The sequence below is a fragment of the Schistocerca cancellata genome, chromosome 4 (assembly GCF_023864275.1).
Source record: "Schistocerca cancellata isolate TAMUIC-IGC-003103 chromosome 4, iqSchCanc2.1, whole genome shotgun sequence".
Taxonomy (NCBI): Eukaryota; Metazoa; Arthropoda; class Insecta; order Orthoptera; family Acrididae; genus Schistocerca; species Schistocerca cancellata.
This window is the reverse complement of record NC_064629.1, coordinates 407,205,123-407,232,197: the sequence shown is the minus strand read 5'-3', so window position 1 is coordinate 407,232,197 and position 27,075 is coordinate 407,205,123.

Genomic DNA, 27,075 nt, shown 5'->3' with positions numbered 1-27,075 from the left:
AGCGCCACTACTGCCTGCTAAATAAAAGATTCAAACTACGGAAGGCACTAACTACTGATAGGCATAGTTAGCAAATGAAAGATTTTAATAGAGAACAAACAATGTATTTATCTTAATAGTGTTGAAAAACCATAATATACATAGCAGTTCATAATATCCCGTATAACAAATTTCAAAACTCCGCCATCTCTCTCCCCACATCCACCACTGCTGGCGGCTCACCTCCAACTCCCCAACGCTATGCGCTGTTAACATCTAGCTGCCGCTGCGCAACACTACATTGGCAGACAACAATGCAAACTAGCACACAGAGCGCTACGTAACGTTGCCAATAAGAAAACATAAACAGCTTACTTACAATATGTGTGTACTGACGCAAAAAATAAAAAGACGTCATACGATTATTATTCGCTCTAACGGTAAAACATAGCTTTCTTACTATGAATTCAAGAACAACCAAGACAATACCTCAAATAAAACTGCACAAAATTTACCATAAAATCCGGAGGTATTTGTTATTGCATGATACACCTAACAGTGGTATTTTCATGTCGAAAAAGGTGTAATTAAATGAATGACGAACACTAATTTCGCTTAACGAAGGTTTATTGAGCACTTGCACATACAAGAGCGCCGAGCGAACTGTTTCCGGCCAGAACAACTATGGTATATATTCAGTTACAGAACATTCCAGTACAATGATTCTTGACATTTGAGGATACTTCTAGAATGTACCTGAATCGAATAAAGAAATTGAAATTTAGCAGTTCATGTGAGTTTTGAACTCACGACCTTCCACGCAACGGTCCCGTATCATAATCACTACACTACAGCGACTGTGGTACCCAGTGTCTTCTGCGACATGCTCATTCCTTAAGAATACAGCGTCTCGGTGTGACGACGTCCTAGTTCGGGAACGAGTCATCGGTCCGACTCCCGATGACTGATGTTCGCCCTGGCGGTGATCTTCTTAGAACTTCCCTAACTTCCCTTGCCGCTACGCTCTTCGTCACCTTTCCGCTTGTTGCCTGTCACTGGAGCTTCGAATTTACCCTGGGTTGCTGGATACTTGTAGGGCTTCATTCGAAGGACGTAGACCGTATCTCTGATATTTCGTCGTCTTGTGTCGGGGTTGAAATCTTCAACTTCATAAGTAACATCAGACAACTGTATTACAACCTTATAAGGTCCAAAGTAGCGCCTGAGGAGTTTCTCAGAGAGTCTAACCTTCCGAACAGGAGTGAAGATCTAGACGAGGTCACCACATGGTAGACAACAGGGCGGTGGCTCGCGTCGTACTTTCGGCGATAGTTTTTTTGCAGCGTGCGGAGTCGAGCTAACTGCTGAGCTTCCTCAGCTCTGGTTAACAATTGGCCGATGTAGTCGTCGCCCACGTCATCAGGATGTAACGAAAACACAGTGTCCATCGTCGTCGTCGCCTCACGCGCATGCGCCAGGAAAAATGGCGTAAATCCTGTGCTGTCTTGTTTGGCGGTGTTGTAAGCAAACGTCACGAAAGGTAGCACCTCATCCCAGATGCTCTGCTCAACATTGACGAACATTGATAGCATGTAGATCAAGGTCTTATAAGGCGTTCAGTTAGCCCGTTAGTTTGCGGAGGGTAGCCAGTCGTCATGTGATGAGTAAAGCTGCACCGACGGTTGATCTCTGTCACAAGATTCGATTGAAAAACTTTCCCTCGATCCGTAATTAACGACCTTGCTGTACCGTGTTTTATTGCAACGTCTTCTACGATGAATGCTTCAGCTGTTTTCTCGGCTTTTGTAATGGCATAGGTGTCAGATATTCAGTGCAAATAAATAAATAAATAAATAAATAAATCCATCTACTGCCACTAGCAGACGTTGCAGAACGTCCGAGGAGGTCAATCCCAACAGGCTGGAAAGGCGTTTCGGCTGGTGGAATTGGTATGAGTCGGCCGGGTGGTTTCTGAGGATCTGCCTTTATCCTCTGGCACTTTCGACAGTGAGACACATAGTGACGGACACTCCTAAATAAACCTGGCCAGAAAAATCTCTTGTGCATCTTATCGTGTGTACTAATTAATCCTAAATGTCCGGCCTCAGGTGTCTCATGGAATTTCTGTAGAACATCTAAGCGCATGTGTTTAGGAATTACTGGTAGCCACCTCTTTCCAAACGAATGAAAAAAAAAAGGTTCAAATGGCTCTGTGCACTATGGGACTTAACAGCTGAGGTCATCAGTCCTCTATAACTTAGAACTACCTAAACCTAACTAACCTAAGGACATCACACACATCCATGCCCGAGGCAGGATTCGAACCTGCGACTGTAGCGGTCACGCGGTTCCAGACTGTAGCGCCTAGAACCGCACGGCCACTCCGGCCGGCAGACGAATCAAAGTTTTTCTTGGAAAGTAATCCATTAACTACCTCAAATTGTTCTTTCACATCCTCTGACCGTTTTAAGGCAAGCATAATTTGAGATATCTTGGCGTCCTTCTGCTCAGCCGAGAGATAATGGAGGACAGCGAGACAGTCACTATCTTCATCAAAGTCTGGAAGGTATTGCACAGGGTTTCTTGAGAGACAGGCGGTATCTTGGTGTTTTCTTCCACTTTTGCATACTATGGTAATGTCTTGTCTTGAAGACGTAGTGTCCACCTGGAGAGTCGTCCTGTTGGATCCTTAAGACCTGTCAGCCAACAAAGTGAATGATAGTCGGTAACAACTGTGAATGCCTTCCCTAGAAATACGGTCGAAATTTGCATATGGCCCAGATCGCAGCAAGACATTACCTTTCTGTAGTTGAGTAGTTTCTCTCGGCTTTTCTAAGTGTCCTAGAAGCGTAGACCATAACCTTCTCTTTTCCATCCGAATTTTGCACCAGAACAGCACCGATCCCATACCCACTGACATCTGTGTGTAGTTCTGTAGGTGGTCTCTCATCATACAGACGAAGTACAGGGTCAGTCGTTAGGGCTTTTCGCAGCACATCGAAAGAATCTTGTTGAGCACCGCCCCAGGTAAATTTAACAATTCTTGGAGTGGCCTGGCTTTGATACAAAAGTCTCTGATAAAACAACGGTAAGAAGAACATAATCCGAGGCAGCTTGTCACATCTCTAATAATTATAGGAATAGGAAACTCCGTTATAGATCTCACCTTCTATGGGTCTGGCAGCACACCTTGGTTTGACACAAGGTGCCCCAGTATTCTGAATTCTTTTATTCTAAAGAGACACTTTCTTGGATTAAGCTTCAGTCCGCCTTGTTGGAGACACTTAAGAACGTCCCTCTGTCTTTTTTACGTGTCCATCAAATGTCTCTGGGATCACGATAATGCCATCTAAATAACAAAGACACATCGTCCACTTCAGATGACTTAGAAGATTATCCGTCATCCGTTCAAAAGTTGCTGGTACATTACTCAAACCAAACGGCATTACCTTAAATTTGTACAGGCCCTCAATGGTAATGAATGCAGTTTTCTCACGATCAGCCTCATCTACTTCGATTTGCCAGTATCCCGAGTACATGTCCATGGTTGAGAAAAACGTAGCCCCCTTCAGACAATCTAGTGTATCGTCAATTCGTGGAAGAGGGTAAACGTCCTCTTATTAAGCTTCCTGTAATCAACACAAAAGCGCCAACTGCCATCCTTCTTCCTGACGAGAACCACTGGTGACGAGCATGGGCTCTGAGAAGCCTGAATGATGTCATTCTTCAACGTTTTCTCTACGTCGTCGCGAATTATTCGAAGTTGCATTGCTGACACACGGTATGCTCTCTGGATTATTGGTTCATGGTCTCCAGTGCTAATCCGGTGCTTCACCGTCGATTTGTCTGATTTGCTCTTCACCTGTGGACTGAAGCATTCAGAGAACTCTTGAAGAATGGCAAGTGGTTTCCTCTGTTGTTGCTTAGTTAGATCTGGTGATAGTCAAGCTAGGAGATCTTACCTCTAGTGGTAGCGCTAATTTCGCCCACAGACTTGGCGTGGGAGGATTCTATGACGCTCAGCTGTTCTGCAATTAACGGCCCAGTGTTTGCTACGCACATGCGTCTTGGAAGGATCTGCGGCTCTCGGTGATAGTTAACTACCCACAATTCACCGAATCCGTTCTCAAACGAGACAACAGAGGCTGGGATGACCAAGTTATTCTTTAGTGGTATGCTTCTCTTACATACCATTACAAGATCCATGGGTTGATGCACGGCATGACACATGACAGATACCTTTCTAGCGCTGACTGCAGGAATGATCACTTCATCCAGCACACATAGTCTCCACGCACTCGGATGCGCATCTTCCTGTCCACAGTATCTCATCTCGTCTAACATAATCTTCGAGCCACCACAATCTTTAATTGCCTCAGAAGCTTTCAAAAAGTCCCATCCGAGAATGACGTCATGACTAAACTGTTGTAAGACAATGAATTCTAAGAGCTGTGTATGGCCACTTATACCCACACGAATGACACATCTTCCTGTAGGTTTTACATACTTCCCATTAGCCACCTTCAGCAGAGATGTTTTGCTGTCAACGAATACGGTTTTCTGCAGATGGCGACAGTACTTCTCCGAAATGACTGAATATGATGTTCCAGAGTCCACAAGAGCATGGGCTGGGCGGCCATCCATGAGGATATCGACGTAGTTCACTATTATTTTTGTACTGATCGATGGTGCAGGATTTTTCTCTTCGGCGGCCTCACCTCCAAGGAAGGTCGCAAGCATTAGTTTTCCAGGTTGTGGTGGCTGGGTGATCGGCTGGAGCTTCTAAACGGCGATGGAGACCTTGATCGGCGTGATGGGGAGCGTCTTCTCCAGCGGTTAGCTTGCGGCGATGGTGACCTACGTTGTCCTGCACCAACATCTTCTTGTTCATCTTCGTCGTCCCGGAGTTGGCATCTGCTAAAATCGGTCTGCTATCTTCTGGCGCGGGCACCATCAAACAACCCCCGCCTTTCTTGACAATAGCACACCACATATCCCGGTAGTCTTCCGGTCGACCTGGCTGAGCGGTTCTAGGCACTACAGTCTTTAACCGCGCGACCGCTACGGTCACAGGTTCGAATCCTGCCTCGGCCATGGATGTGTGTGATGTCCTTAGTTTAGTTAGGTTTAAGTAGTTCTAAGTTCTAGGGGACTGATGACCTTAGAAGTTAAGTCCCATAGTGCTCAGAGCCATTTGAACCATTTATCCTGGTAGTCCGCAATGAAAACATACTGGTTGGTTATCCTGGGCTCTCGAGGCGTCAGTCCTCCTTGGTGCGCAAACAGGTTCCTCATGTGGCATTGAAGCAACGTAACTTCGATTGGGTCTCGACTTTTTTTACCGTGTTAAAGGGAAATGAAGGATGAGAGATTGGGTTCAACGTCTGTTCCACTTCCTTCCTTATGACCTTTTGAAGCGTCTCGGTTTTTTTCTCGCCGTGCAATCCAAGTGCCTTCTGAACTTCCTCTCTCACTGTCTGATGAAGAACACTTGTGAAATCAGTTTCTTCCTCCATCACAGACATCGGTACGACATTTGGAAGCCGTTCAAAGTTCTTGCGTGTAATTCTTTTTTGATGCATTGTCTCGATATACTGCCACCATTCCATGAAGTCGTCTTCTGTCGAAACCTCCTTCAGGAGGTATATGTCCTCAGCAACACCCTTTATGAGATGGGCAACCTTATCTTCCTCCTTCATTCTAGGATCCACTATTTTACACAGCTCCAAGACGTCACGAATGTAGGATGCTGCCGTTTCTCCTGGACGGTGTGCCCTGCACTTTTAATTTATCTTCAGCCTTGCACTTCTGTCGTTGTGTGTCGCTGAAAAACTTGCGCAGTTCCGCCTTGAATACTTCTCAGCTTGTGAACTTCTCCTCGTTTTTCTCATACCATTGCTTGGCAGTGCCCTCCAAATAGAAAAATACGTTAGCCAAACACACTGTGTTATCCCATTTGTTAAATTTGGCTATACGATCATATACCTTCAGCCACTTCTTTGGATCTTGGCCATCGTCACCAGAGAAACCGGAAGGATGTCTCATGTGGTGGCACACATTTGCTGTCATCGTAACGTCCTCTTCTTCTACTGTCTCCGATAGATTGCGATCTGTTGAATATGGCTCTAACTCGGGTTCTTCGCCACGTAAACGGCGGCTCTGTCGTGGCCTGATGGGAGCTACTGTGTCGTCGATAATGTGGGCTCTCACAAGTTCCAATACCCTACGTCTCCACCAGAATAATGTCACATAGAGGAATGTGTAATTAGATGAATGACGAACACTAACTTCAGTTAACGAGGATTTATTCTGCACTTGCACATACAAGAGCGCGGAGCGATGTGGCTCGGGCCAGAACACAAACGGTACATATGCAGTTACAGAACATTCTAGTACAATGATTCAGGACATTTGTGGATACTTTTAGAAAGTACTCGAAGCGAATATAGAAATTAAGATATTACACTTCAGGTGAGTTTGAACTCACGACCTTCCATGCAACAGTCTAGTATCATAACCACTACACTACAATGACTGTGCTTCTCAGATTTTTCTGCGACGATATGAATGAAGCATTATTATTCGACAGACTAAAACATATGTACATGTTCTAAAATACAAATACAAAAAAAAAAGGAATCAATTTTCTAATTATCTCAAGGATAACATTGTACCAACTGTTGGTTTCATCACTAATAATCTTTACATTGGCATGCTCATCAGAGAAACATCGGATATTATAAAGCAGAATGTCGTAACTAGCAGGAAAACTAAAGTTTGTGAAGGGAGATGCCTTATTTCATCTTTAAAGAAAATGAAATTTCAATTTTTTTCGAAATTAGACACAGATTTTACAAACTGAACTACGGCCTAGTGGTCAGAAACTGTCTTTCATATTTGTTAGCTGAAATTTTCATCACACGTGTAGGCAACCTTTTTTTCGCTAATTACTCACATCTCGCAATCAGGATGATATAAAAGATGAATGTTTGACTCGAACATATAATTTAAGATACAAAAGCAGGACATCCAACGCCTAACAGCTAGAATTAACTAGTAGTTTTCAAAACTCCCTTTCAGTTGAACGTAAAGAAATGAAACAATAAATACACTCCTGGAAATTGAAATAAGAACACCGTGAATTCATTGTCCCAGGAAGGGGAAACTTTATTGACACATTCCTGGGGTCAGATACATCACATGATCACACTGACAGAACCACAGGCACATAGATACAGGCAACAGAGCATGCACAATGTCGGCACTAATACAGTGTATATCCACCTTTCGCAGCAATGCAGGCTGCTATTCTCCTATGGAGACGATCGTAGAGATGCTGGATGTAGTCCTGTGGAACGGCTTGCCATGCCATTTCCACCTGGCGCCTCAGTTGGACCAGCGTTCGTGCTGGACGTGCAGACCGCGTGAGACGACGCTTCATCCAGTCCCAAACATGCTCAATGGGGGACAGATTCGGAGATTTTGCTGGCCAGGGTAGTTGACTTACACCTTCTAGAGCACGTTGGGTGGCACGGGATACATGCGGACGTGCATTGTCCTGTTGGAACAGCAAGTTCCCTTGCCGGTCTAGGAATGGTAGAACGATGGGTTCGATGACGGTTTGGATATACCGTGCACTATTCAGTGTCCCCTCGACGATCACCAGTGGTGTACGGCCAGTGTAGGAGATCGCTCCCCACACCATGATGCCGGGTGTTGGCCCTGTGTGCCTCGGTCGTATGCGGTCCTGATTGTGGCGCTCACCTGCACGGCGCCAAACACGCATACGACCATCATTGGCACCAAAGCAGAAGCGACTCTCATCGCTGAAGACGATACGTCTCCATTCGTCCCTCCATTCACGCCTGTCGCGACACCACTGGAGGCGGGCTGCACGATGTTGGGGCGTGAGCGGAAGACGGCCTAACGGTGTGCGGGACCGTAGCCCAGCTTCATGGAGACGGTTGCGAATGGTCCTCGCCGATACCCCAGGAGCAACAGTGTCCCTAATTTGCTGGGAAGTGGCGGTGCGGTCCCCTACGGCACTGCGTAGGATCCTACGGTCTTGGCGTGCATCCGTGCGTCGCTGCGGTTCGGTCCCAGGTCGACGGGCACGTGCACCTTCCGCCGACCACTGGCGACAACATCGATGTACTGTGGAGACCTCACGCCCCACGTGTTGAGCAATTCGGCGGTACGTCCACCCGGCCTCCTGCATACCCACTATACGCCCTCGCTCAAAGTCCGTCAACTGCACATACGGTTCACGTCCACGCTGTCGCAGCATGCTACCAGTGTTAAAGACTGCGATGGAGCTCCGTATGCCACGGCAAACTGGCTGACACTGACGGCGGTGCACAAATGCTGCGCAGCTAGCGCCATTCGACGGCCAACACCGCGGTTCCTGGTGTGTCCGCTGTGCCGTGCGTGTGATCATTGCTTGTACAGCCCTCTCGCAGTGTCCGGAGCAAGTATGGTGGGTCTGACACACCGGTGTCAATGTGTTCTTTTTTCCATTTCCAGGAGTTTACTTTACGTCTAGCGATATCTAAAAGTAATGGACACGTGTTCAAAATTTAATTATAACTGATCTGTCCACACGAAAAAAGAAGTGACAAATTACTGTCTCTTACACACCATATAAAAGCTACCTTTAATACTATGAGTATCAGACATTTGAAATAGTCCTTGACTGAACTCGAAGAAGTGCAACAAGTTCCTAGAAACGAAGAAAACGCTATAGAAGTTTGGAATATGTAAGGTTCATACAGAGGAGAAACATGTCACAAAGAATAGTAAGACTTTTTCCTAAAACATAGGCTTCCGTACAGTACGTTCCAATAAAACGTGTCTTCGACATAATATCAACTACGACACAGAAGAACTGAATAGATGTTGAGTATGTAAAATAAAATTAACTGAATGTAGAGTAGAACCGACTGGCCGCAATTTCAATGCCTGACTGATGGAACAAACAGGCATTAATAAGAAAACTACGATCGTTACACACGCTAACCGTAAGAAGGACTCGCCATAAAATATGGAACAGCACATGATAGCGTATCATTTACAGAGGCATAGCTTCAATGTGCTTTATAAAGGTATTTTAGTGACATAAACCTCTTGTTTTACGCTAAAATCAGTTACGCCGCCACGATGGCGGGTGGAGTAGCCCTACCACGACGAGCCTAGCTCGAGGAGCAGAGTTGTTTAGACAGCACACTGAGCGTGTTCAAAAACTAAGGAAACGACGCTCTCTGGTGTAAAGAAATACACTCAAAACTCACGACAGACTACACTGTGTTCCAAGACTTTTTCATATTCTAGTTTTTCTTTGTGTTTACCCATAATGTTATCTTTGTAAGAGTGGTTTAAACATAATTAATTTACGAATCTGATGCACAACACGTAGTCTAATACCCCTCATAATACGTTTCACTAAGCTCATTTATAAATCCTGACATTGTAATCCCTGAATATTAGTGTCAAATAGACATTTTGGTGTCACAGCACGTGGAACCAACTGGTTGCTCTGTATTTACGATAGGCATCGCACTCATTGTCTTATTTATGATATTTGTGTTGCAGATTAATGTCTTTTTCTTATTTTAAAGCATCTGAGGATGTTCAGTAACGAGCGAAATCGTTGAAAATAGTGGGACTGCAGACAACATTGTAATATGGTATTGTTTGATATTAGGCCTCCACAGAGATTTTACAATTACTGTGAAACTACAAGTAGCAACCGTTGTCTTACCCACATCCTGAGATTTATGTTTTCAGTTCCTGTTACTGTTGTCTCTAGAACACATTACCATTCAATCGGCATAAGTACTACATTATTTATTCTGTTCTGTATTTTTGCAACACCATCGTACTCAACAGACAGGCTGCGGTGAGACAACTAAAGACACATTGTGGAACGAAGTTCAAGATACCATTTTGACATACAATGAAGATCTGTCCATACTCAGTGGAGATTTTAATGGGCATATTGACAGTATCAGCTAGGGGTATGGGTGCAATGGAAATTCTGGCTATAGTATCAGAAATGGAAATGAGCACAGAACCCTAGAATTCGCTGAAGCAAATGACCTAATTGTCACTAATACGTTGTTTAAGAAATGCACATAAGACCTGATCACATATTGTAGCGATGGGCACAAAAGTCATATTGACTACATATTATTCAGCAGATGTGACCTCCCAATTTTCACAGACACTAAGGTCATACAATATGAATGCCTAGCTTCTCCATATAAACAGCTAGTTTCCGTCATCCGAATGAAAGGTTACAAAACAACGCCCCATGTGAAAGGTGAAGTCATAACCAAATGGTGGAAGCTACAAGAGCGTAAAGTGGCCATCAGTGAGAAGATTGTGTACCCTCCGGCTGATTCTGTCATATTGACCTCATTTAGTCACTGTTTAACCACTTTGTAACTAGTATAGCTCAAGCTGAGTTTGATGTAACACAGCCAGGTACACGCTGACTTAATGAACAAACTTGGTTATGGACAGGCAAAGTGTAAGAAGAAGTGCATGCAAAAAGATGCAGCTTTAAAACACTAAAAGCCTTCGTAGAATGTGGAGAACCTTTAGAACTAAAAAGCCATCAAGAAGATGCGAAACTAGCCGTCGAAGAGGGCAAATCAAATCACCAGCAACATTATATAAATGTTTATATAAAACTGTTTATATAAAACAGCAAACGAATTAAAAAGGGAGAAAAAAATCCTCTATCGACTGGCCCGAGCACGTGTGGAGCAGGTCAGGATATAGTAGAATAATGGCGTATAAAAGATAAGAATGGTCACCTCATTCACGACAGCAAGATGATTCTGGGACGCTGGCGAGAGTATTTCAGTGCAATATCCAATACGAAATTCCTCGCCCACAAACACTAAAGTGCAATGTCACGACGAGACCAGACCCATGTATCACAACAGACGAGGTCAAACTTGCCATTCGTAACATGAAAAATGGAAAGGCTCCAGGACTAGACGACCGTCCCGCAGACATATGGAAAATTGAGGGATTTAACTACTACCTGGCTAGCAGAATTCTTCAACATGATTCATTGGGTCCATACAACCACCGATTGGTCGTGTAGTATCACAGTACTATTTTTAAGGGAACTGTGACCCTGAAGAATGTACTATTTACCACCATATACGGTTCCTCTCCCACACTATGAAGATCTTCGAACGTGCCAAATAACAAGGTGTGGAACATAGTCCAGCTCTCAGTAAATCAGTGGAGGTTCGTGAAGGGATGCGGCATGAAAGGCACAATTTTTGCTGTTTCCAGCTGATGGATACTGAGCGAGGTGGCGCAGTAGTTAGCACACTGGACTCGCATTCGAGAGGACAACGGTTCAAAACCGCGTCTGGTCATCTTGATTTAGGTTTCACATTACTTCCCTAAGTCGCTTCAAGCTAATGCCGGAACGGTTCCTTTGAAAGGGCAGGGCCGACTTCCTTCCACATCTTTCCCTAATCCGATGGGACCGATGACCTCGCTGTTTGGTCACCCACCAAAATCAACGAACCAACCAGCTAATGGAAAAATTTCGCCAGGCATCGAAGTCACTACATCTTGCCATTCTTGACCTTCAGAAGGCATTTGAGCAAGTACCACATCAGATAATTTGGTATGCTCTGCGCGGTCATGTAGTTCCTGAAATCTACATCATCTGGATAAAAATGTTGTAAATAACACTAGCAGCTGTGTTTGATGTTCTGCACGCCTAACTGGCAGTTTTCCTACGACTGTTTGCGTTCATCAATGCTCATCTCTGTCTCCGCTGTGCTATGTTACCGTAATGGATAAAATAACTACCAACTTACAGATGTTTGTCCATAGACAATGCTATACATTGATGATGTGATACTCTCGGCGGATACCAGGGAGGATATTCAAACTTAAGTGCACACATTGTATGTTCGTCTAAAAAGATGTGGTCTTCGTTTAAACATCCACGAATCTGAGTACCTCAAAGCGATCCCATCTCCTGGAACTATATAAATTATTGGAGCTCCTCTTACCTAGGTTGACACGTTCCGATACCTAGGTTCTCTATTTCAGAGTGACGGCTATGTGATTGAGGAGGTGCGAGCAAGAATCAAAGCGACCTTGAGGTGATTCAGAGACGTCACAGGTGTTCTTTGTCATAAGAAGATGCCTATCCACCTAAAATCAAAGATATATCGCACAATGGTGAGGCCAGTTGCATTATAAAGTACTGAATATTGGCCAACACTTAGAAATGCTGAGCACTAACTACACGCCATGGAAATGTGGGTACTGCGAAGATTATTAGGCATTTCTCTGATCGACCACCTCAACAATTCAACGATCCGACAACTAGCTGGAGTGGGTGTAATCAATGAAAAGATGCAAGAATCGAGACTTTTGTGGTATGGACAAATCATACATGCACCATCTACTGCAGTCAACAGCTTAGTCTCTCATCTGAATGAAGATCGCCAGAGACCGCGTGGAAGCCCTAAATTGACTGAAGAAGCGGACATCTCTCCAGCGGGACGGCTCTAAGAAGGAGAATACCATCGTTCCGGAGTACTACATTGCATTTCCTTCAATAGAGTGAGGTGGTGCAGAAGTAAGATACTAGGAGGACGGTGGTCGAACTGTGCATTCGTTCATCCACGTTCAAATTTTCCGTGAATTCCCTCAATCGCTCAAGCGGACCAACAGTATAGTTCCTTTCAAAAACAGGGTTCATTTCCTTCTCCATCGGTCCCATATTTTCCTCGTAGTCGGCAGGACTTTGAACCTTAATCAGCTTCACTATTTTTCCATTTTATTCAATTTTCTTTCGCTTACGGGTCTTGTTGTTGCGGAGGTGAAACTAGACACTCGCAAACTGAAACCGAGTAAATATTAATACTTACAGTCCAATCTTTATTACTTACGCAATTTATTTACTTCTTCTTCCGGGTTCATAAACTTCTCAGTTTTTTCCTTCATAAAGGAAACATTATCAGTGTGAAACACCACATCGAACCAACAAGTTATCAATAGTTCATAATAATGGTTAACATTTCGAAAGTAATTAATTTGTTAATTGTGAATGAGACTGTGTACGACTTGATAACTGATTTGAAAGTTGACTAAATAATGGCACTAAAATTTCCGTTCCTCCCGAATTTGCAATTCACATTGTGTTTGTCACTTGTTTGGTCAGTCTGTCGATCAACGAGTCGACAGCAAAGCGTGGGTACTATGCGTCTTTGCGTCTATGAATATACGGTGGTCTAATGCCTGACGCTACAGTATTTGACCCTAGGTCAGAAAAATCGTAACGCGATTTCTTCCGTGAATCGCTTTTGAGCATACAGGGCACTCTGCGCTCTTCTGATGCAGGTAGAGGTTCGTTCGGTGGGGCAGGCGCGCTAACGGAGCACGCCACATTGAAGTAGTTATTCAGACATCTTCTCTAGTGCACAAGATGAAAACTGTTAAGTATCCTAGTGTGATGTGATATAATGAAACTACATACTGCTGTACGCCTTGCGTTTTAGTTTCGTTCCAAATGAGCTCCTCTCTATCTGATTATGGGACTGTAATTTCCTGCGCGAAATGTGGGTCTTTCTTCGACTCAGCACTTAGCACGTACGATTCGCAATCTATTTCAGTGGTATGCATCCTATAATGTTGGAATCGACCATCTGCCATGTCACCCTCTGCCAATGACGTCATTGGATGGTTCAGGAAACTCGTGCCACTTGCCTGCATTAGAAAAGAATATTAACTTGCTGGAGAACTTTTAACATTGCAGCGCGTCAGCAATCGTGAATAATTTAATGATTACAAAGAATCCGCCTCTACTGAAAATAGAAACCGGATGTTGACCTAGGTTTCGGCGCGGATAGCCACGCCTTCTTCGGAACACACTAAAACTACAAACTGCCTAAAGAGGCATGGCCCAACATTAATAAAGAACGCCCAAAAGGGCAAAAGACTCACATAAAATGTAAAATAAACGGTACGTGTGTACCACGTCAATAGCTGTACTTATCTGAAACGTCAGAAGCGTGCTTCATTTAACGATTTATAATGAGTGATTCTTATACATGTTCACAGTATTCTCACTTCTTACAAGCTTTAATATTTCTAATATGGTTCAAACAGCCATTCCCACTTAGTTATAATTATCCAAGTTGAATATGGTGATGCAAGGATGTTTTTAGTCATATTCATTCCAAGTCCGAGCTCTGGCTTAAAATTAGGAAAAAAATCCTCAACTTTTTTAAAAAACGTTTAAGTGACGTCGTACGTCTCTTCACGCATATACATATAACTTTGCAGTGTTCCACGCTATATGCCTCCACAGACCTCACTTGATTAAGCTTCATGGTCCAGTACCTCCAGTACCTGATTTTAAGAAACTAGTTTAGCTTTAGGTTCTTTTTGAACTATTTTGGTACATATCCGATAACACTATTCAAAATGACCTCTGTCGGTCATTAGATATTAAGAGTGATGAAGGCGACGTTGTACGCCCTTTCACGCAATTACATTAAGCCTGTCATACTAATTTGACCCTTTCCTGGTCAATAGCGCTTAGAACTTACAATCTCATCCAAGCGTAGTCATTAAATACTATCACCGACCCCAAGAAATTGAAAAATGGGTTATTCATCCCCTATATTTTTAGCCTGCTTCTAGCTGATGGTATTTTGTGTGTCCTGCGTGCATGCGTTTTGACCATCTGTGGAATTTGCTATCCCACATATATAGTTTCATCGTATCTACGTTCTATACTTCTATAAAGTCGTTCTCGAGCTAGGGCATTATACATACACACGCATTAACTTACTGCGCCTTCGACCCGGTCATCGGATCACTTTCGTAACACATTTTATGCCAATCACATGGAAGACGATTTTTCAATTTGGGCATGCGCGTTGCTTCCGACATTCTCACAGCCTAGCTGCCGGCGCCATCTCAGTTTACCTGAGAGCCTGCAGCCCACCGAAAGTTGGCTGGGGTGAGGAAGCACACTTCTGAGGTTTGAGCTATTGACATGGTACACACGTACTGTTTATTTATTTATTACATTTTATGTGAGTCTTTTGCCCTTTTGTGCGTTCTCTATTAATGTTGGACCATGCCTCTTTAGGTAGTTTGTAGTTTTAGTGTGTTCCGAAGAAGTAGCGGTTACCCGCCACGAAACCTAGGTCAACATCCGGTTTCTATTTACAATCGAGGTGGATTCTTTATAATCATTATTAATTTCCTCCTGGTACAAAAAATTTTGAACGGCAAGTTACATGTCATTCATTTTGAAATATGAATTTCGTTAACTGTAAATTTCAGAAAGAATAATACAGAAGAAACATAGTTTTCCCACGCAAGTAACCTTCATCATGAACCTGTTATCTATCTGTGACGAAGGTTGCTGATGTGAGAAAATTATTTTTCTTCTACACTCCTGGAAATGGAAAAAAGAACACATTGATACCGGTGTGTCAGACCCACCATACTTGCTCCGGACACTGCGAGAGGGCTGTACAAGCAATGATCACACGCACGGCACAGCGGACACACCAGGAACCGCGGTGTTGGCCGTCGAATGGCGCTAGCTGCGCAGCATTTGTGCACCGCCGCCGTCAGTGTCAGCCAGTTTGCCGTGGCATACGGAGCTCCATCGCAGTCTTTAACACTGGTAGCATGCCGCGACAGCGTGGACGTGAACCGTATGTGCAGTTGACGGACTTTGAGCGAGGGCGTATAGTGGGCATGCGGGAGGCCGGGTGGACGTACCGCCGAATTGCTCAACACGTGGGGCGTGAGGTCTCCACAGTACATCGATGTTGTCGCCCGCACACCGTTAGGCCGTCTTCCGCTCACGCCCCAACATCGTGCAGCCCGCCTTCAGTGGTGTCGCGACAGGCGTGAATGGAGGGACGAATGGAGACGTGTCGTCTTCAGCGATGAGAGTCGCTTCTGCCTTGGTGCCAATGATGGTCGTATGCGTGTTTGGCGCCGTGCAGGTGAGCGCCACAATCAGGACTGCATACGACCGAGGCACACAGGGCCAACACCCGGCATCATGGTGTGGGGAGCGGTCTCCTACACTGTCCGTACACCACTGGTGATCGTCGAGGGGACACTGAATAGTGCACGGTACATCCAAACCGTCATCGAACCCATCGTTCTACCATTCCTAGACCGGCAAGGGAACTTGCTGTTACAACAGGACAATGCACATCCGCATGTATCCCGTGCCACCCAACGTGCTCTAGAAGGTGTAAGTCAACTACCCTGGCCAGCAAGATCTCCGGATCTGTCCCCCATTGAGCATGTTTGGGACTGGATGAAGCGTCGTCTCACGCGGTCTGCACGTCCAGCACGAACGCTGGTCCAACTGAGGCGCCAGGTGGAAATGGCATGGCAAGCCGTTCCACAGGACTACATCCAGCATCTCTACGATCGTCTCCATGGGAGAATAGCAGCCTGCATTGCTGCGAAAGGAGGATATACACTGTACTAGTGCCGACATTGTGCATGCTCTGTTGCCTGTGTCTATGTGCCTGTGGTTCTGTCAGTGTGATCATGTGATGTATCTGACCCCAGGAATGTGTCAACAAAGTTTCCCCTTCCTGGGACAATGAATTCACGGTGCTCTTATTTCAATTTCCAGGAGTGTATATTATTATTGTCCGCAGCTAGTGGTATTGCGGTAGTGTTCTCGCTTCCTGCACACGGGGTCCCGGATTCGATTCCCAGCGGGGCCATGGATTTTCCCTGCCTAGAGATGACTGGGTGTTGTTGTGTTGTCTTTATCATTATCATTCATCCCAATTACGGTCGGAGGAAGGCAATGGCAAACCAACTCTGCTACGACCTTGCCTAGTCGGCGGTGTGGGTCTCCCGCATCGTTCCTACGCACCTCGGGGTATGGGACCTCATCATCATCATCATTATGTTATTATTCATGAAACTGACAGTTAATACAATTTTATATTCAACATGATTGGCATGTGACTCGCAATTTTTCGTACCACATGGTGGTCGTTGGCTGAAACAGGTACCAAATTAATAAATTTTTCTAACGCGACCAAGTGTCGTGAGTTTCCTGAAACATATAGCCACTGCTGACAATTACCAGAAGAAAACATTTGTCATTCGATGCAATACGCAGGGGCGTGGAGTCAACGTATAGCTGTCCCGGTCGTTGTCAGTTTGCGTGACCTTGAGCTGCTACCTCTTGTTGAAGTAACTCCTCTACTGGCATCACGAGTCTGAGTGCACCTCGTTCCACTCTTTCCACCAAGGAGAAATCCTTGGCACCCCAGGACTGGACCGAGCGAGGTGGCGCAGTGGTTAGCACACTGGACTCGCATTCGGGAGGACGACGGTTCAATCCCGTCTCCAACCATCGTGATTTAGGTTTCCGTGATTTCCCTAAATCGTTTGCGGGAAATGCCGGGATGGTTCCTTTGAAAGGGCACGGCCGATTTCCTTCCCAATCCTTCCCTAACCCCCGAGCTTGCGCTCCGTCTCTAATGACGTCGTTGTCGATGGGACGTTAAACACTAACCACCATCACCACCACCACCAGGACTGGAGCAGGATACTCTGCATAGTAGTCAGCCGCGCTGACTGCTCAGCTACAGAGGCGATACCAACGAGCCAGCCAGGGCCTGTGGACGGAGTTTACGTTTACATCCTGTACCGTAAGTGACTTTCTCACTATAAACTATGTTTTTACTGCATATGATTTATTATTTTCTTTCCTGTGGTTCCTAGACATTTTTCAGAAAAAATGTAAAATTAATTCATTCGTAAGAGGGAGTAGAGCCACCAGGGCTGCGTAGTATAGCTGACATCATTTTTCAGTTATAGCTCCAGGCAATTTTATTTAATTATAAGCAGGAGACACGCTATCTGATTAAAAGTAACTGGACAGCCCTATGTAATGCAGAATTCACCACTAGATTTCACGAGAGCCGGACATGCCGGAATGAAAGGAGCTGGGGAGTATTGTGTTGTAGTAAATGAGCAGTAACAGCACAATGGCTCGGTCAGGAGAGTACAATGACTTCGAAAGTGTAGTAGTCATTGTAGGTCACCTGCGTAACAACTCCATAGCTCAACCCACGTGGGCAGTTGGTGATGTGACTGTGAAGTGAAAACGCAAAGGAACAGCCACAGCTAAACCATGACCAAACAGGACTTATGTATTGACGGACAGGGTCCGCCCAGTAATGCGGAAGATGACTGTGTGAAGGCGTATAAAATCACCAAAAGGTATCACTCGTGAGCGTCTAGAGTGCTACCAGTATCCCAGATAGCATAGTGACTGTGGGGAGGGTATTAAATAGAATGGGGTACTCTTGTCTAGAGGCTCCTCAAAGCCACAAACTTCTATAGACAGTGCTAAGCGTCACTTGAGGTAGTGTAACGAGCGCCGCCACTGGATAATGAATGACAGGAAAGGACTCATTAGGAGTGACGAATCACGCTGTACCCTGTGGCAGTACAATGGAATGGTTTGGGTATGGCGAATTCCTGGAGAACTTTACCTGTCTACATGTGTAGTAACAACAGTTGACATACTGTGATGTTGTTATGGTATCTGTGTGTTTCTCCTGGTCCCCTTACTGCAACTATAAACGCTGAATGTGGAAGAATTTGAACACATTTTACAGCAATTTGTGCTGCACACAGCAAAGTAACAGTTCGGAGAAGATGATTGTTTGTTTCATCATGCGAGCGGTCTAAGGCGCTGCAGTCATGGACTGTACGGCTGGTCCCGGCGGAGATTCGACTCCTCTCTCGGGCATGGGTGTGTGTGTGTTTGTCCTTAGGATAATTTAGGTTAAGTAGTGTGTAAGCTTAGGGACTGATGACCTTAGCAGTTAAGTCCCATAAGATTTCACACACATTTGAACATTTGTTTCATCATGACTATGCACCATGTTATAAAACAGTATCTGTGAGGCATTGGTTCGTGGAAAATAACATTCCTGAAATGGATTCGTATTCCCTGAGCTCAGACCTGAAACCTACGGAACATATTTGCGAAAATTTAGGACGTCGACATCACTGGGGACTCCAATGTCCAACATCACTACCTTCTCTGGTTTTGGCTCTTGACGAAGAATAGGCTGCCATTCCTCCAAACATATTCAGACACCTCATAGAACGGGTCACCTGCAGAGTTCGAGCCGTGATAAAGGTAAAGGATGGACACACCCTGTATTAATGCCCACCGCCAGGTATCAGGATACTTTGAACAGTGAATAGTGTAATTTATTTTCTACTTTTTCCAAAGTGATGGTCTTGCGCTTTTGTTTGGCATCCATGTTAGAATTTGAATGAAACCGCTCTAAGAGCTCATATGATCCGTACAGCCTGGTATTCTCAGGGTCACATTGCACTAGCATGTACCCTTGGAATTTACCCCTCGTAAGTAATTTTTTTCTAGTGGTAAGGTAAGTCTGACGCGCATGTTGTATTCTCCGAGATCTTCTAGCAGATGAGACAGATATTTGTAGATCATTAAACAGTAATCGTCCATTGCGGTTAAAGGACATTTTCGGAGTTTACTGACTCGGCTCAGATGTTTTCCATTACACTTTGAAATAATTAAATGAACAACTCAAAGTTCACAATTAGTTTTTAATAATCAGTAATACATCACTGTTAATTGTACTCCCCCCTTGTTTGTTACGATCTTGCATTAACCTGCTTTCCCTATCACCAATCGAAGTAGACTGCATTATCCTTTTGAAATTGTTTCTTATATTTGTGGCTGTACTTCAGGGCATAAACGGCTATTCTAAACTCCTAAGTATTACAAATCTTAGCTTACAATATATGGGATAGCTTACAGGTTCTTCAACTAACATCAGTAAAGAATTAAATAACAACTCTGTTTGTGTCAAATTGGATGGAACTATATGTACTCGTTTGTAAGTATGAGGGATACAAGAATTCAAAAACTAATTCCTTTTAAGAATCTAAACTGATGAAACCTTGTTAGGATACTAATCTCCAAATTTCTGCTCAACGAAATTATTCGACAGTAGACGGACACCATCCCCCATGCAAGACGAAATACAAAGTGCAAGAGAAAATTGTAGTAATGTAATGACTCTGATGACTGAGATAACTGTCTGAGAGGATTCCCGAAAAATGAGCAAAATTATCTCCATCATTGGTCCCTTATAGATGGTATTATATTTCAGTATTAACGACAATTTAGTACACTTTTTATCGTATAGCACTGTCATCGTGAAGCCGGCCGGAGTGGCCGCGCGGTTCTAGGCGCTACAGTCTGGAATCGCGAGACCACTACGGTCGCAGGTTCGAATCCTGCCTCGGGCATGGATGTGTGTGATGTCCTAAGGTTCGTTAGGTTTAAGTAGTTCTAAGTTCTAGGGGACTGATGACCTCAGCAGTTGAGTCCCATAGTGCTCAAAGCCATTTGAACCATTTTTGAACTGTCATCGTGTAGCAGAAAAGTAGGGAATTCTGTGTATGTGTGTCTGTGGTTTTTCTTTAATTTTTCTGAGAACGATCAAGACATAAAGCAAAGTATGATTTATGTCGACGATCATAGTCATAGAAGTGTCCACAAGACACTTCAAAAAACGTTATGCTTAATGATTTACGATAATATGGTTGGAAAACAGCTATCTAGATTAACTGTGAATAAATTTCTCAGTCTTAATCGCGATATATTTTGTTCAGCGTAACGGTTTCCATCTATGGAGGTCATGGTTAGACCTTTAGGTGTCATATTTAGCGATCTGCAGAGACGTCGTGCAGAGCCAAACATATACTTGAGGGCACATACGCCGACTGCTCCATGACAACTCAAGATCGACTACTTATTAAAATTATGCATAATGCTGTGGCATCGTCCTGGTCAAACAAGGAACAGCCGCCGACCCTAGATTGCTTACGAGGAGAACACTTCCAGTGGCATAACCCGATTTCCTAGAAACTTCGCTCAGTGGAAGAGTAGTTCAATTAAGCGAACATGTGTCTTGGATTATCCGTAGATACTCGACCGTTTCTGAGAAAACAAAAGTCAGAGTTTTCAAGATAACTATATATGCCTTTCAATTGGTAAATTACTCATCCGAAGTCGTGGTGCAGTGGCTTGCTACGCGGTTTTACAATTTTCTGCCATGTGTCTGAAACACGATTATTACTTTTATTTTTGTTTTCGATTTACCTACCTATGTTCGTAGAAGAGTATTACACGGAAGTTTCTCAGTGTATTTTGGAATAACGTTGTCATTATTTGTCTACTTACTGTGTATCTGGTGAATGAATTTAAATTGTAATTTTACAATTAATATTACCCTTCGCATCTCCTAACTTGATAAGAAACATTAGAGAAGTAATCTTCTACGGATATGAGTAGATAAATGAAAGAAATAAATCAATAAAATAGGTAAAACAGTAATGGGGTTTCGACCACGAGGCCAAAAATGAAAGACTGCGACGCTGCCCCATCACCACCATTCCGGATGAGAGCAGTGCGCTCTAAAAGGCATCTAATTATGTCGAAAAGTTTGACGGTAGTTTGCTGAAAAACGGTCGAATATCTACTTACACGTCGAGACACGTGTGCGTTTATTTCGATTCCCCTTCCAGTGAGCGAAGTTTCTGGGAAATGGGGTTATGGCACATTCCATGCTCTCCTCATTCGAGTGCTTTTGCCAGTGGCAGGTAGATGGCAGGTGGTACTTTCCTGCGTAGACCGCTGCGGACAAATGTGAGAAACGACTGAAGAAGAAATCGAACGTCTAATGGCTTTCTTGCGTGCAAGCGGATGTTTGTAGATACACGCAATACAGAATACAAAAATCGGCAAAGAACGGCGGCGAAGTAGAATGAAATGTACGCACGTCTGAATTGAACAGGCATCAATTTACTCCATATATGTACAAATAAATGCATACTTGGATACCATAAACAACCATATGACTATTGGTTTGTAAAGTATATTTCCGTTGATAAAAAAATACTCTTGCACGAACTTAAAAATCCTAGAATTCATACTACTGCCTATGCAGAGACTATGAATGTACATAGTAATAATTAAAACCAGGATTTCGAAGCAAAATGCCGGCCGCGGTGGTTTAGCGGTTCTAGGCGCTCAGTCCGGAGCTGCGCGACTGCTACGGTCGCAGGTTCGAATCCTGCCTCGGGCATGGATGTGTGTGATGTCCTTAGGTTAGTTAGGTTTAAGTAGTTCTAAGTTCTAGGGGACTGATGACCATAGATGTTAAGTCCCATAGTGCTCAGAGCCATTTTTCGAAGCAAAATGCGTAAGCTTTTTAGTATTTTTAGGTAAAAGCGGAAAGGTTATACTTCGTAAGACACCCGCACATAAGCAGTTTTAACTATGTTTGCTTGTGTTTATTTACGCTTATTTTGAAAGAAAATGCTTCTACTTACTTATTTTATCACTTCTTTATTTAAGTATCATATTTTAACGAAAACTGTTATTTGAAAAAATCACATTTCACTCATAGCCGTCATTTATCAGTCAGTAATTCTCTTTCTTATCGACTTATAAAAAGTAACTTCTGTCGAACGAGTAAGAAAGTTGGTTCATAAAGGTTCAAATGGCTCTGAGCACTATGGGACTTAACGTCTGAGGTCATCAGTCCCCTAGAACTTAGAACTACTTAAACCTAACTAACCTAAGGACATCACACACATCCATGCCTGAGGCAGGATTCGAACCTGCGATCGTAGCGGTCGCTCGGTTCCAGACGGTAGCGCCTTGAACCGCTCGGCCACTTCGGCCGGCAAGTAGAAAAGTAATGCTAACGTATAACTCGGATGTTGTGAAATGATACTTCAAGAATAAACTTGCTGAGACTGGGCAGGTGACACGACATCTCATCAATCAGCTGTCGCATCGGAATTACGTCATTGGCATGAACGGTGAATCCTCGAGTTCCAAGCTGCAATATGCTGTGCAACGCTCGTTGGTTTAAGTATGCATCATTGCTCGCTGATGCAGTTAGTGAATGTCACCCACAAGAGCCTCCTAGTCAGCATTATTACGCAAATGCGTAAACTAATTTGGAAGAAACATTTTCAGTTACGGTGGCAGGGTCTTATTTTGTTTGGTATGTGAAAAGAGAAAAATATGACATTGTGTAAGCATTAATAAAACGCAGCATAAGGAAAAGTTTAAGAATAAATACTGGCGAACAATTGACTTGTAGTGATACATTTTTCAAAGATTTGAGCGTAGCATTAGTGAGTTCTGACATTCCGTTGGGGAAATCGAATAACACACAGCTACGTGTCACCATCAACAACCCTCTTAACAGTCTGTCTACAGCTTTCCCAGACTTCTGTATCTCGGAGTTGCTTGCACCGTGTTTGGTGTGTCTTCTACTTTATCTAGTCAGTCCATCGTCTCGGTAGCCCTCGCTTCAATCTTCTCTCTTTGACTTTGCCTTGGAAGATCATCTTTTTCAAATTAACCTCCTGTCTTCGAATTCTGTGACTAAAGAACTGCAGGATTCTCTCAGAACGGTTATTGGACAACTTGTTCTCATCCTTGAATTGTTGAAGGATTGATTTGTTGGTGCATTTGTCCGTCCATGACATTCTCAGCAACCTCCGATATGTCCACATCTCGAAATCATCGATTCTTTTGCGCTCGCCTTCAGTTATTGCCCATGCCTCAGCGTCATAAAGGAAGACTGGAAACACCGGAGCTTTCAGCACTCTCAACTTAATATGTCTGGTTAGGGCTCGGTCTTACCAAATCACTGTCAACTTCGATGCAGCTTCCATACCTAGAACAACCCAAAGTAGCATTTCCTGTGTGGAGCCACCCAATTATTGAACTACTGAGCCTATGTGGACAAAGTGATCAACTTCTTCGTTGGTACAGCGCCACAACAGATGTCTATTCCGAGCGGTAACTATGTAGAGAAGTAGCTGAAAGATGTAGCTACCTCTGGCAAATAAAAAATTTTTGATTTTCTCGTTGATTTCCATTTCGCGACCCGTTGGACATTAATCTCCGAATAGCTCTCGTACATTGTGGAAAAACTATATGCCCCAGTGTTTTCAAGAAGTAAAGTGTAATATTCGAAATACACTGAGGCACGAAAACAAATGGATTTCTGCAGACGAAACCATAGGCATCGTGACAGTGCGTATGTAGTACTGTAGTTGGTGCTATGAAAACAGAGAACAGATCTTTCCTTCTTAATATACAAAAACTCGACCGATTAAATCATTCCACTGTTGCCACATCTTTCAGTGCCTCTCTTTTTCGTGGCAAGAAGTGATACGGTATGTAAGTGTATTGTTATTTCTCAGTGATGCTGTGACATATATCGTTAAAGCGGGAGCTGTATTAAAAGTTCTCCACCCTAATTAGTTCGTCCGCAGCTCGGGATCTCGCGATCGCTTTCTCGTTTCCCGAGTTCGATTCCCGGTGGGGTTAGGAAATTTCACCTGCCTCGAGATGACTGGGTGTTTGTGTTGCCCTCATCATTTCATCATCATTCATGAAAGGGGCGAAACTGGACTGAGAAAAGGTTGGGAATTTGTACTGGCGCTGATAACCTCGCAGTTGAGCTCCCCACAATCTAAACATCATCATCAACACCTAGTTAGTTCACCTGATGTTCCTTGCTCTCGGTTTACATCGTGTCGGTGAAGCTATCGGAAGTCAGTATAGTGACGTGGGACGTCTTGTTGATAGTATGAAGAAAGTGTTTGTCAGGTTACCGTTTACAATTCAAATAGTCCGTGAACTCCTCCAACATATGAGTTTACCTCCTCAGCCAGTTTTAAATAGGTGGGTAACGTGGTTACAGGCTGTGTCATACAACGTGCAAAACTTTACTGAAGTGGAAAATGTTTGGTCCCGGCGGAGGTTCGAGTCCGCCCTCGGGCATGGGTGTGTGTGTTTGTCCTTAGGATAATTTAGGTTAAGTAGAGTGTAAGCTTAGGGACTGATGACCTTAGCAGTTAAGTCTCAAAAGATTTCACACACATTTGAACATTTTTGGAAAATGTTTTCAATGCCCTAAAGGCGGAAGATGTACTCAGTATTACAACAGCCCAAGATTTTTTTCCCTAAAACCGGCATCCAAGGGAAGATACAATAAATCCATAATTATTCCTCCAAAATATTTCAAAATAGATGTAACATTTACTTTCTCAACAAAATTTTAGTAACATCGTTGACAAAAACTCATGGGGTTTGAAAACTTGTGTTCTAAAAGCTAAATCAGGTGCTATAAAAAGTTCCTGTTACAAAACACTGAGCCAAGTTCTGGTTCAAATGGGTCTGAGCACTATGGGACTTAACATCTGAGGTCATCAGTCCCCTTGGACTCTGAACTACTTAAACCTAAATAACCTAAGGACATCACACACACTCATGCCCGAGGCAGGATTCGAACCTGCGATCGTAGCGGTCGCGCGGTTCCAGACTGAAGCGCCTAGAACCGCTCGTCCACAATGGCCGGCGCTTTCTGGTGAAGAAACAAAACTGAAGAGGAATTTGTAGAAGAAGAACTGTGGTGTTTCTCACTTGCACCTGCGACGACATGCGACGTTAAAACAACATTTTGACTGTACAGATCATTCTTCACTGACTGACAGAGGAGTTTCACACAGGAAAACTTCAGGATGACCTTCCTTGTGCACTGAAACTTCAAAAAGTTAAGAGTTGTGTGTATATATGTTCGTTGTTGCTTAGTTTGATGCTTATTTTCACTATTTTTATGCTTATTTCCTTGCTTATTTTACTACCATATTGTGTCTAGAAACCCGGGCTTTAGTTATAGTTCTATGTCATTCTGAAGGATAACTGAATAAAATTCTCAGATATTTCCAACTTCTCCCATTTTATTTTTTGCTTGGACGATTAACAACCCCCAGCTGGATTTAGCTGAAATTTTCTTTTTAATTATTCCATGAGCATGCATAATATTTCGAACGTTTTGCAAGACATACGAAAATTAATGAAGAAACGGTCTTCAAAACACCACATTTCCTTATAAAGACGTAGAAATTACTCAAGCCCTTCTCCTTTAATTTCAACATCGTATAATCACTTTTTTCGCGTCCTCGAAGAGTATGCCAATAAAAGCATCAGTACATATGCATGAGCACTACTACTAACGTGTACTGCACAACACCTGAATCAGAACGCCATTCAACAATTGGGTAGTAGCGCTCAGTTTCACCGCGGCCGATCGCAGTAACTAACAGAGCACAGCGCTTCAAATCTATCTCGAGATCATTCTGCTGTAGGTTTTCAGTGACGTCCCTAAATCACCTAAGGCGAATGGCAAGGGTGAGGGCACGGCTGATTTCCTTCCAAATCGTTTCTTAACTCGTGCACGTGGTCCGTTTCTTTTTATCTCTTGCAGATATTGCATCAACATACTTTATTTCCCTGGCGTACCTGTTGAGCCACTTGAAGCTTACAAAAATGAAACTTTAAATCCTGTTCTATAATTCTCTGTAAAGGCTTGCGATGGATTTGTAAAGTTCTGGAAGAAAATGGTTCAAATGGCTCTGAGCACTATGGGACTTAACTTCTGAGGCCATCAGTACCCTAGAACTTAGAACTACTTAAACCTAACCAACATAAGGACACCACACACAGCGATGCCCGAAGCAGGATTCGAACGTGTGACCGTCGTGGTCGCGCGGTTCCAAACTGTAGCGCCTAGAACCGCTCGGACACTCCGGCCGGCGTTCTGGAAGAGCGACGGACAGATCGCTGTGGGCTTTCTTGCAGGGCTATATGAAGTATTTGGACATTTTGCAACGATTGAACTGTCATTTTAGTCTCTTACCTTTCACTTTGGTTTACAGAAATGTCTCATGCTATTGTTTTGTCGTCCAAGACACTGTTTTCTTTCTTGGACACAGAAATGGGTGTTTCTTTGGTGGAGCAGTACGCACTGCACAGTCGCAACACTCTGCGTACGAGAGAACTCCTCCACTGCCTCAGAACGCACCTGCACTGGCCAACGCTCCATAACGAACAGAATGGCAAAGAGTAGAGTGTGGCACCTCGAAGACAGTGAATCTGGGAACACATGA